Here is a 12861-nt window from a genome sequence, read left to right as displayed (position 1 = left end):
ATTCCAAAAACAATGAGCTTTTGTTCGTTCTCGGCAAGTGTTTCTATGCAGAAGCAACGGCCGCAAGAGGAAAGGGAACTTGGAGCCAGCCATATACGTTTCCTTATGATTTTCTATGTAATGTGCTTCGGCCGCGCGCCTACACAATCCGCAGGTGGTTGTTGAAACGGGGCTTAAAATAAAAAAAAACAATACCAGCAGCAATGCCACGTCCCGAGGGCTAAAACAGCTCCAGGTATAGTGCAAAGAAAAACAACGAAATAACGCGGCCCGTTTGTCGCCATGAGGGCACTCACTTTACTTTGCCTGTTTTGCCTTATCTTGGATGCCATCGGTGAGTAGTGTTTTCATGCAATGTTTAAACTGAACTTTTGATGTTTGACGACGTTTCCGTCGCAAGCAATATTTGCACATATGGTTGAAAGGAAAAAAATATTTATTTTGTTTTCTAGTTAATTTGCTCATATATAGGCTAATGTATAGTTATGAACTTTTACGCGTGTACTATAATACATGCGACACTTTTCGTCTCAGGGTGGAGCGAAGTTTGCGTGAAAAGTTTCCAGATACGTGCCGCTTATCATGAAGGTAGGCGTAACGCGAAGCATTCTGTATGCAACAGAATATCTGGCCTCCGCTCGGTTTAGCCGTAAGAGACTGCACAACGCGTATGTATAAAGCAGACTACTGTATATGAAATTACCGCAAACAAGAAAGTATAAAGACGGTTGGCGAAATATGACAACAATAAAAACGATGATGGATTTATTAAGATGGTGAGCGCAAACTGACTGATAACGATGGCAATAGGGGAACCGCGGATACGAAGGCGATAATGGGATGATTGCCGTATTGTTCTACAACGTTGCAACGCGTATGGCTTGTCATACATGGAGAGCAGTAGACCTGGCGAGCTGCGGTCATTCAAAAGTCTGTACGAAGTCGTATGATAGATACCATAGTTGCATTAGAATGGAAGCATAAGTGGGCGCGCTAATTCTCTTTTATTGACTTGGTGTGACAATTCATCGCATATTCAACTCAGTGCACTAGCACAGAAAGAAGTGCTCACATTAAGTTGCTTGCTTTTTATTTAATGAGAGTTCCTAGCCTTTCTTGTTTTAAGCAGTCATTGAGTTCATAGCGTACCTTAAAATATACAGCATTTGTAGCACAACAGAACGTCGTGCTGTTTCGAATATAATAAACCATTTACGTAATGTGCCTTTGAAGATCGGCTATGTCGAAAAGCAGAAACACTGAAAAAGAAAATTCGCTTCTCCATTTGGTATTCACATCATATTTCCAGCCCTAAACTAGATGAACTGAAGGCAGCGAAAAATATGGGCTAAAAAGCAAGGCAGGTGCGCCTTCCTTTTTTGTCGCTTTGTCGTTATTTGTTTCAAAAACACAACTGTCATACATTTTTCGCTGTTGTAATATGGTCTATAAAACATACTATTAAATAACAATCTACACGGTGAATGAACAATGGTAATACTTTTACTTTGTCATGCGCAGAGTCGGAGTGTTCTGTCGCAGATCGAATAAATATACTAGGTGTAATTTATAGAGCTTTACACAAAAACATTCAACAATTACATAATAACAATAATAAACACCGATCTAATTATCATAGGGTACCTTGCTTTACACAAACGCTTGCTTTCTGCATTGTATCTGGAACAAATATATCAGGAAGCAGCCACAGAGGGCATGCTCTGTCGTCCAATACTTTAAATAGGCATGTTGAGCAATTGTTCGCGGCGGAAAAGTTTAATTAAATGCTATACACTTAAATATTGCCGCAAACATGTACTCTTCCGTATACAAAGCAATAAACAAAACATCGCAGATCTAGCTCACATTCAGATGGCGGACTGACTAGCCCAAAAAAAGTCACAGTTTCGCCGCAAGGGCGAAGCAATGAATGCGATAGCAAGAAACTAATGCTATACGAAGTGAGGCTCGCCAATGGATACTCTCAGTTTGAAGAGCGCTCCTGTTGCAAAGGCGGCCGAAGCAGCGAAGGAGACTAGCGTGCTTCAAGTGTCGAGCTGTGACACTTGATAGTTCGCGCTCATCTTCTGTTTGTTCGTTTAGCGGCGTCCCTTGTGCTCGAGTGACTTTCGCACGCTCCGTAACAGGAGCGCGGACATCACGGTGAAAGCTTGAAACATTCCTCTTCCCCTCACCACGAGAAAACCGCGCGAGCAGACAGCGGAAGGGCAAGGCTCCCTGCGCAATAAGAAGCGAGCGAGCTCGCCGACGACTTTTAAATGCGCCCGTCTGCGCCCGTCATGCTCCTAGCGCCATCTCGCTGGTAATGAAGAAACGCTTATAAGCGCCGGCCGCTCTGAGTCCGTCCAGCGGTAAAGGGTGTGTATATAACGCGCGCCGTTAGCTGCGTGGAGGATCTGCGTTTCGTGGCGCAGCGGTTAGCGCCACTCGCTGCGGAGGAAGAGGTCCCTGGTTCGATTCCACGCTTCAGAAGCATTTTTCTGAATTATTTTTCTTAAGGGCTTATATATATATATACATACTTATACATATACGGTGCATGACGGCGACGGCGACGGCAAAATTCAGCCAGGACTGTCCATAATTGCTATCGCAATAAAACACAAATTACTTGATAGAAAGTTGTCATCTCCGTTCTCACTTAAAGAAATGCGCCTGATAAGTTGTGATGAATAAGGTGATGCATAGTCAAGAGTATTACGTGCGGAGTTTTATAAGAAATATTAGGAAAATCGTCAAACGAATAGTATGACAATTTTAAGTTTGAACTTGAAGTCCACCTTTAGTGAAAGCCTTCAGGTGCGCTTAGGGGCTACGCCATGTAGTACATTCTGCTTGCATGTCAGATTTCAGGACTACGTACGGCGTGAAATACCTTCTAGATGCAAGTGACGTTCAGAAGTACGCCCTATATCAATCACGATGACAATATTGTTGCATTCAAACGTAACGGTTTGCAGACTCTATAGGTAAAAGCCTGCCCAACGCCCTTTCTTCATAATCAGCGTCACCTTCAATACCTTTTCAATAATCTATGTTAAGTGCATAAACCAAATTACTCATTTGGAAGTTTGATTACAAATTGCTGTAAGAGCTCCCAAAGAAAATACTTTAAGGCGAAAGTCTTAGATGCCTCGTCAAGCGCGAAACTAGACGGTCGTCGTCCGGCGGCGTCGGAATCAAGACGAGTGATGCGAAATATCATCACGTGATGATGTACCATATGTCATCCTAACATCACAGATCGCAAAAGTTTGTGACGTCACATTATGACATCATGACATGGCATCGACGCTTGGTCAAAGATGGACCGATGACGGTGGCAGCGCCAAACCACGTGAGTCGCATAAAGCACATCCTATCCGGGAGGCAGTGTTAGGTGCAGAAATATGTAGGAGGGGGGCCGGCGTAGGATGAATACATCGTCTGAGAAGAAAAAGGACAAGATGGCTTCCTTCTTTGAGTCGTCTTAGGTGAATGCATAAGGGACCGTGTGAGTTTTTTCTTCCTTGGCGATACGCTCTCTTCATCGTGTAAAGGAAGATGTGGACAGAAGCAATCCCTAAGTGTGTCTTTTTTTTTCCAATTTTTTCCTCGCGCACACTTGCAAAGGTAATTGCGAAGTTTGTTTTCTTTTTACAGCATTCAGATTTCCCTTAATATGTCATCTCTTCGGGAACACATGTGTACCTGAAGCCGATTGTCCCAAAGAGAAAAAGTCATGGATTTTTGGCTGTGGAGATAAAACTGTTTGCTGTAAAACAGGTAAGCAAGCTTGATCCTATATACTTGTATGATAAGAACACTGAAATCGGCATTTAAAAAAAATTATATGCCGGACACAACCAACATATTTACGATCGAACAAGTGCTCGATCATAAATATTCGATCATAAATCGAAAATTTTATCGATTTATGATCAATTCATGTTCGATTTATGACGTGTGTGTGTGTGTGTGCTCGATGTCATGTGGAAAAGTTCAATGCGTTCCTCCTTAGAGAATCCCGACATGTTTTCTCGAAACTACAACTGCAGTAAAACGTCAGCTCCGTGATTGAAGCAAACCACCTTAGATGAAAGTACCTACGAGCGATTGCGCATTACCTCCCTGCCTAGTCATGCTTTCTTGTCCTCATTGTATTTACCAAGCGCTGGGGTCAAGCTCCGCTTTGCACGATTCTCTGAGGAGCCATAGATCATGGAGGTAACGCTTGAAAATTTTCTCGTTCCTCTTGATGCCTCCACGAACCAAACCACTTGCGTTTTCTCCAGGCGTACGAAAGCTAAAAAGACCATCGGTTGGTCGCGTGTATGATAAACCGAAACAATGCTGCGTCCTAATATAGGGGTAGCTGAGAACTCGGCGCGGCATTGCGCTGCGGTCGGTAGCGCTGTGCATATTTAAAACATAATAATATATTACACATTTTACGCAGCCCCAATGAAGAGCAACCAATAATCAAGGCAAGGAAGGTATAAGGGACGTTAAATGTACTGTTTTCAGAACATTGTAGTGATTACGATACAGATACGAATGAATGAATGAATGTTTATTTCTAGCAAAAGGCAGGAAATGGGCCTCTAGCGAAAAGTTACAATGCTAGCTAGAGCAGTGCAGGAGGCCCAGCTGAGCAAAAGATAAAAAAATCGGCAGCTCCCACGCCTTGCGGGAATCGGTTTCATGCGAAGCATTCAGAGAGTAGTTGCCTACGCTGCATTTTTTGGCTTTGTGACAAGCGTTACGAGGTGGATTGGCGTCTTTTTTGAAAGCGTACTAGTTGTGTGCACATCGTGGCTTTACCAAGCACGCCGACTACACTGGCGCAGGGTAACATATGGTCTGACGTAACGTCAGCACTAATTTTACAGCACAGACATCCGCATTATCGAAACTAAGAGCACTTTACAGTGCGACTACGTGAATATCATACGTAACTTTCATTAGCGTATTTCTACGGCGTCGAGCAATCCTTGAATATAGCTTGTGGAATCAGAGGAATACAAATGTTAATGTTTATTACACTGCTATCAAACAGAGCGAACACTGGAAACACAGAGGTTAACCTGACACGACGCCTGTATCATAGGAGCACATATGTAGTGTCTATTGCTTTGTTATAAAATTGTGGTTTGCACTGACATTACGCTTGCATAGGTTGATTTTACAAAGCAGTTTCTAGACCTGGAGTGGCTTTGTGGTTGAATACCTGACTGCCACGCAGAACGCTTGGGTTCAATTCGTGCTGGAATCCTGAGGGTTTTTCAATGACCTCGCATTTGAATTACCAATGTCTGATCTCGCTGTCATGGGAAGATATAAACTGTCAATCACTTGCGACATACACCCTCTTATATAGCGGCCCTTGGTAACCGGGTATGTGCCACACGTGTCTGGAGGAAAGGGTTTGACGATGTACGCGACAGGATTTTCACGTTATCCATGCGATGACCAGAAAGTCATATTCGTCTAATCCTCTTGCGCTCCCATGGCAATATTGGTCTACACCAAGACATGGAGGCGATCACTAGAGCACCCAGACGTAGGCGGCTGGGTGCTGTAGTGATCGATAGATAGATAGATAGATAGATAGATAGATAGATAGATAGATAGATAGATAGATAGATATAGATATAGATAGATAGATAGATAGATAGTAGATAGATAGATAGATATAGATAGATAGAAACGCTCAAAGTGCCTTGGGTTCGTAAGAAATGCTTCATATTGAAAAAGACAGAGCGGCAGATACATGTGCACAATCAAAAGTGAAACACATATGAAGAAAGTAAAGTGGACGCAAAGACAACTTGCCGCCGCAGGGACCGAACCTGCTGCCTTCGGATAACGCGGCCGATGCTTTACCAAGTAAACTACGGTGGTAGCCGCCCCTCGTTAACTTAATCTGGTGTATATGTGCGCGCAAACCTGGGAATGTTAGTCAGCGCCGCTCGTAGCCATGAGTGCCGTTCCGGAAGATATGATGCCTTCAGTAGTATGCGAAGCCTTGCACGTTGTCTGTCCACGTGTTAAAAGATCGCGTTCTACGTGACTCCAGCTGGATATAAAAACGAGTGCCTTACACTCGCCGTCATGGCTACGAGCGGCGCTGACTAACACTTTCAGGTTAGCATGCGCATAAATACCCGATAAAGTGGACGAGGGGACGATCGCCGCTTTAGCTCGATTGGTATAGCGTCAGGCGCGATATCCGAAGATTCCACGTTCGGTCCCTTCGGCGGCAAGTTATCTTTTAAGCCACTCTACTTGCTTCACATCTATATCGTGAATACCGAAATACACTTAAACAGCACAGTTACCGTCCCCTACACCGTCCTCGGCTTCATTATCTGTGCGTTTTATTTAAGGCTGTATCAAACAAAAAAACGAGCCCTAGAACTTCTCTTCGCAAGCACACTTCACGCAGAACGTTAAAAGTTTTTCTATCAACGAAACAAGATACTTGCGCTAGCGTATCAATGAGTTTGTATTAGATTGTTAAATTTTTTTCCGGGTGCTTTCAGGAAATAAACACTATTGCATTAGGTAATACAGCGTTGCGTCAAAGTGTGCCACCTGCATCAACTAATCCCATACTTTGCTAAACGAATTTTGCATTAAAATGAAGTCAGGCTGCGAGTCACTGTGTCGAAACACAAAAAACTGCAAGAATGCAAATGAGGTATAAGCACGCGTAAATTATTATTATTATTATTATTATTATATTATTTATTATTATTATTATTATTATATTATATTCATAAACAAGAACACAGAGTACAGAGGGAGAAAGCAGGCTGACCACTGCCACCTTGATGGGCACAACGCATGCCTATTCTTCGGGGAGGAAGGAAGAGATAGAGGAAAAACAATAAGAAAGTAAAGAAATAAATGACGAACACTTAGGAAAAATGAAGTAAAACCACGAAAAAAATCGTAAACCGGTGACCAGATCCGTTGCGCCATAAAGTCAGCAGACTCGATGAAAGCTGCTCTGCTGATTTCACATACGAAGTCAGCCTCGATTGTTTACCATTTTTGGCAACGCGCTCATCGAAGCATGAGCCGCCTATACCTCGGAGAGACACCGATCCGATGGGCAGAGCAACACCGCTACCTGAGGGGCACGATAAAGAACACCAGGTAGAAATTTCCGAAGCTCTGCGCTGCGGCGTTCCTCATATATATATCGGGGTTTTGGGACGTGAAACCCCAACAGTTACTACTAACACCGCTACCTGAGCATGATCATCAATGAACGCCTGTCTTGGCGCTCTGCTGTTAACTCTCACATCATCAGAAAAATGGCGGGTATGTTTGCGGGCACATCGCCCCAAAATCAGACAAAACTTGTCCAGAAATCAACTTCGTTTTTCAAGAGTTATAAAGATGGCGTACTAAGTCAATTTTCACTGAGCAGACAAAAAATTGTCACTCTTACGCTTTTTGAGCAAGATCAGTCAAACTTTTCTGTAACATAGAAACCTGTCAAGCAAATGTTTTCTGTATCTCAGATTAGTTTTCGTTGTTTTTTTTTTCTTCGTGCTGGGGGCATAACAATAAAAATCATCTATGCAGTGTTCAATAATTGTAGATTTTAAAAATAATCTTGCGTACCGTAATTTAATATCACTCGTTCTAAATAATAGGATTAAAAAGTACAATCATTTTCTTTATATTGAATATAATAGTAAACTGTATATTCATATTATTCATAAGAAAATTATTTACTAAAACAACAAAGTATGGCCAATGTTCCCACAGTCACGAATGAGTTAAGGCATGAGCTTTGTTCTCACATGCATTACCGTTCCTGCTGAGCTGCGTGCATAACAACCCGTTATGGAAGTTATGCGCTGAACTGAATTTACGGTAGACGGCAACCTAATATGTCTAGTGTGGTCATTTGGCGAAGTCAAAAACGGTGGCTTTCCAGCTAACTTTATCGCGGGTCATAGATATATGATGCCACCTCTGGCGCCGCCTTGCCCGTGAGCCTGAAGACGTCGTCTTAACATGGACGTGCGTTAATGTGTGTCCAGCTAAGCTGCACATCTGGACAATATTACCGTAATATGGTAATGAAAATAAGTTAGCAAGTGTGTCCTAACAATTTGCAACGTATTTGTTTTATGATTGACTTTAAAACCACCCTACCTTTTTTGACAGCTTCTTCCAGCAACACCAATGATTATTTGCGTAGTTGTACAAGTTGTATATTGGAACCATTAAACAGTTGCCTAACTTCATACTTAAAATTCATTTCTCTACCATGCAGCGAAAACCCCATTCTGCTCAACGTTGGGAGGGACATGCCAAGCAGTTTGCGGCGGACATATAAGAAAGAATGTCACCTGCTCTGGACTAAAAACATGTTGCGTCTACACGAGCAAAAGCGAGCATGATACTGTTCATCGCCAACTCTTTGGTCAGAAGGGCAAATTCATCCGCAAAGGTTTTGAGTAGAGTACTTGTTTTCCTTCACTGGAGAATACTAATAAAGCATTGTGAGTCCTAGACAGTCTAATTGTAGACTATGCATGCTAAAACAATTTCATATTACACACGGCCTATTAATGAGCCACCAATTATCTGCTAAGCAAGCCCGTTTTTGCGATAACGAAAGATCGAGATACATATTTTGCGCTGAATGACATCAATGGGCAATAAGAGCTCCTACATATTGCGGATGTGATTGAGCTCTTTCGAACGTAATCTTCTTGTGTTTGGGTATTTTTACCACACTTCAACCTATCATTGCCATCATATATTTGACATTGCGGCGCCGAGGGCCTTTATCTGTATAGGGGCACGATATGTGAGGTGTGTTTGCATGGGCAGGCCCGTGTAGCGATAGAACCGTTCGTGCATTGAAAAGCACATGAAATGATTTTCTAAAGATATGTAAAAACGGTTTGAAAACTTCAAATAAGTAAAGGTCATGAGAGGTTTCCCAAACAACTCGGTAAAGAGGTGAACCAAGATGTATGTCATAATCGCCAACATTACATAAAACTGGTACTGTCGATCTAATCGGGTCTTCATATAGAAAACTTACGAAATTTTCTAGAAATATTACCTAGCAGTGTCGTACACAGCTGAGCTATTTTTTAAATGGTAACTGATACGTCGGCAAGTTGTAATATGATACACAAGATCATTGTTGGGCACATTGTTGAATCAAGATCGGCTTTTTAAATCTATTTTTTTTTTAGAAAATCATACAGTGAGACAGTCTGGTCAGACAACTGAGAACCTGTGAGGCTCAGCACAAATTCATTAGATGCCTAGTTTAGTGGGAAACGCTCAGTATTTCCCGGTCTAATAACTGGCTAAGCTGTCTGCCTTTACGTTTGTTTCTGCCTCCTCCTCCTCCTTAAGTACTACCAAGGCGATGGGACTGGGCTAACTGGTACGCATAAAATTGGTTAAAAAACAGCGGGAAACACAAAGCACAGAGAAAGAAACGGCGGGACACTGGCACTTACAACTGGTCAAAAGCATGCTTGAAAGGCTAAGTTACCCATCGGCCACTACCTTGCGAATGCGTGAACAACCATGTGTCGCATTACACGAAATCTTAACTAGGTATCATGGCGTTTAGAAAGCTAATCTCTTTACCAGACAGTTGCGACGTGGCGCTGGCGCAGTTGCTTCTCCGTTTATTAGTGTAGAACGCTTCCAAAATTTCCCTTTGGGGCTTCGTCCTTCCCCAACCTAAAATGCTAGCGTTGTCAAACGCAGGAGTGCACCCGCACTGCCTGCAATGGTTTCGCAGATGAGCACCGTCATTCGCGGGAAGGGAGACCATGTGGTCCCTGCGACGATCATTAAGACACCGGACAGTTTGGCCGATGTATACTTTGCCACCTGATAAAGGGATATGATAAATCACATGTGTAGGGCAAGGCACAAATGTCGAAACATTATTTGTGCCGCACGTAGCCCTTGTCTGCGCATGCCGATTGATGCGGCTGCACAGAGCACTCAACTTTCGCGGAGCCGAGAACACCATACATGCGCATGTCATGTTTGATCGCCACCTTCATGATATTGTGCGATAGCTTATGTACATATGGCATAACCACAAAAATACCTTTGACACTCGAACATGCAGACGCAGTAGCTGCTTCCGCGCTGCGCGACCTTTCCTGCTCTTTCATCAGCAATTTTTCTTGAGTACTCTCATTGGGAAACGCCAGTGTGTTTGATGATGTTGTTAGCAAGGCGAAAGCTCATATTTCTCATATTTCTCATGACTCAAGAACTTTTCGCGAATAGCCGAGACATGATGATACACCGCGAGGACCTTGTCGACGGCTGCGTAAACATGAATGATCAAAAAACAACTAGGTAACTAAGGTCCGTTAAATGTGGCGTAATAGTCAAGGAAATATATGTATGCCGTCGGAGTATGTACGTGGCCTCATGTCGCATGACGTCACCATTGACGTCACCCCGTCACGTCATCACGACTCTGGTATGTCAGACTCTGTGATGCCAGACTTTGTGATGTCGTGACCGAGTCATCGTTACGTAATGACATTGTCGTATGATGATGTCATCACACTACAACGTGGCTTGTTCAAATGTGGGCAGATCCCGTAGGCAGGTTCCGTAAACAATGTCAAACCACGTGAGGTAAAAAAAGCGTCAATGCATTCGATCTCGGCGGCGGTGCAAAGCCACATTATGTGCACAAATCTTTTGGGTGGTGGGAAACGGATGAATACAATCTGCAGAGAAGAAGAATAACAAGTAGTAGTAAGCGAAGAAGTGGGCTTCCGCCTTCGAGCCGCCTTAGGCGTATGCACATTGAAACGACCTTCTGCCTCCATTGCTGCAATCGAAGAATCCGCCACCTTCAAATTTGCAGTTATTGATGTATTGTTGTCAGACCACTTCTCTGTGTAATGCCCTCGGGTCTGAGAGTATGAAAATAAATAAAGCAAATATTGAACTGTGTGATTTTTTTCTTCCAGCGCATCTTGGGACAACGTCCTGCCATAAGACGGCTCTTGTTCGGAGTCACTTAAGCCAACACCTGCTCCGTGACAGGGACTTAGCTTCGCAGACGGTGGCGAGCACGAACAAGCTTTCGTAGTCACAATAACGTTTTCGCTAAATATGCTCGTAATAAAAACCGCCACTAATCCTGACGCTGGACATATTGTCTAAAACTGTCCATGGAATTGGGGCTGTCCATGGCGCACCACAGCACGGCAAAGACCGAGTCTTTAGGAGATGGAGTTATTCCTTGCGAGTGATAACGAGGCACATGGACGAATAGAGTTAGCGTTCAATGAATAGTTCAATGAATAATTCACACAAATTTATGAGGACTTACACAACTTTTGCGATAACTCCAAATGACGTTTGCGGTAATTGAAGCTCCTTGGGTGAAAGTATCATGAATTTTAGTCAAATAATGTGCTGCACGTCTTCATGCTGATGGTTCGCATTACACGCCACGCAAGTATTGCAGCCCCGAAGGACTTACATGAACTGCCGTTCCTTGCTAGCTCCCTAGCTTCTACGCCTGCGTTCATTTCACAAAATGTAACATTATATTCCTACTCTTCGTGACACTCATTTGTCCTTTCTTATGTATCGGATAGCATGATCATCTAAATACGCTGGACATATTTCGTGTGTAATGAAAACATGCAGTGATTCATCGTAATAATCTTCATCCTTTGTACGCGCCCTGCAGGGCAAAGGCCTCTTCAATGTTTCGCCAATCAACCCGGTGTTGTGCTTGCTGCGGCCGCGTTTCCCCGCAAACTTCTTAACGACGTCTGCCCATCTATCTTCCTGTCATCCCTCGTGCGCTTGATTTCTCTTGCAATCCACTCTGTTACTCTTAATGACAACAGTTTTCTAGCTTTCACGCTACATACCATCTCCATGCCCATTTCTCCTTGTTGATTTAGACTAAAACGCCCTTAACACCCGTTTTTTCATTGACCCACTCTGCTCTCTTCTGGTATCTTAACGCTACCTTATCATTTTCCTTTCCATGGCTCCCTACGTCGTTCTCAATTTTACTTGAACCCTCTTTGTGAGCCTTCAGGTTTCTGTTCAGTATGTAATTACTACTAAGATGCAGCTTCTATATGTTTTTCTCTTGAGGGTTAGTTGGAAACTATCATCCGTGATTTGAGAATGGCTGCCAAGTGAACTCCACGCTATTCTTATATTTCGAGTCACTTTATTTCTATTTACGGCTCTCCTGTCACTACCTATTTTTAGTATGCGTATCCATTTGCCACTTCGCCCTTTACTATCGCATAGTATTGTTCCCTTCTGAAACTTCTGAGCATTATTCTAATAACTGCGTATAATATTATCCATAATAACTGCATCTATACAACAACGTATAATATTATTTTGAGACCTACTGTTTTTTTCTCTGTCCAACTCAGTAGTCATACTTATAACCCCCCCCCCCCCACGTATTCCCGCATTGCTTGAATGGTATGCTTCAATACCGGCCCGTGCAGGACAAAATTTCGTGACTGCGGCCCGCTAGCCGAGGTGACTTTAAGACCCCTGGATTACAGGGGTCTCAGATATGTTCAGCGTCTTTCCACAGAACTGATGTTACCGGATCCTAGCCACAGCGGGTTTCCTTCTTTGAATTCCCAGATGCGTTTCTTTACTCCCCCTTTCTTTACTTCCCGTAGATGTCTGATTCCTGTGGGCTACTGCTTTTACTGACATTATTGTCCTGCTTGTCCCGGCTACTGTAAAGTTATCTGTAGAACTCCTCAGCTTAACTGTGTTCTCTATACTGGTGGCGATTTTGCCTTTTTATCTCTTAGTGCATACATCTGGTTT

General features: G+C 43.1%; 1 long non-coding RNA gene across 1 annotated transcript; it reads left to right on the top strand.

Annotated features, from left to right (window-relative positions):
• Nucleotides 1-218: 218 nt before the first annotated feature.
• On the top strand, nt 219-8536 carry LOC119383692 (uncharacterized). Its single transcript, XR_005181711.2, has 3 exons — nt 219-334; nt 3664-3786; nt 8300-8536. It is a non-coding gene; the product is annotated as an uncharacterized LOC119383692 (long non-coding RNA).
• The last annotated feature ends 4325 nt before the right edge of the window (nt 8537-12861 follow it).

The sequence above is a fragment of the Rhipicephalus sanguineus genome, chromosome 2, assembly GCF_013339695.2.
Source record: "Rhipicephalus sanguineus isolate Rsan-2018 chromosome 2, BIME_Rsan_1.4, whole genome shotgun sequence".
NCBI lineage: Eukaryota > Metazoa > Arthropoda > Arachnida > Ixodida > Ixodidae > Rhipicephalus > Rhipicephalus sanguineus.
This window is presented reverse-complemented; position numbering and strand designations above follow the sequence as displayed.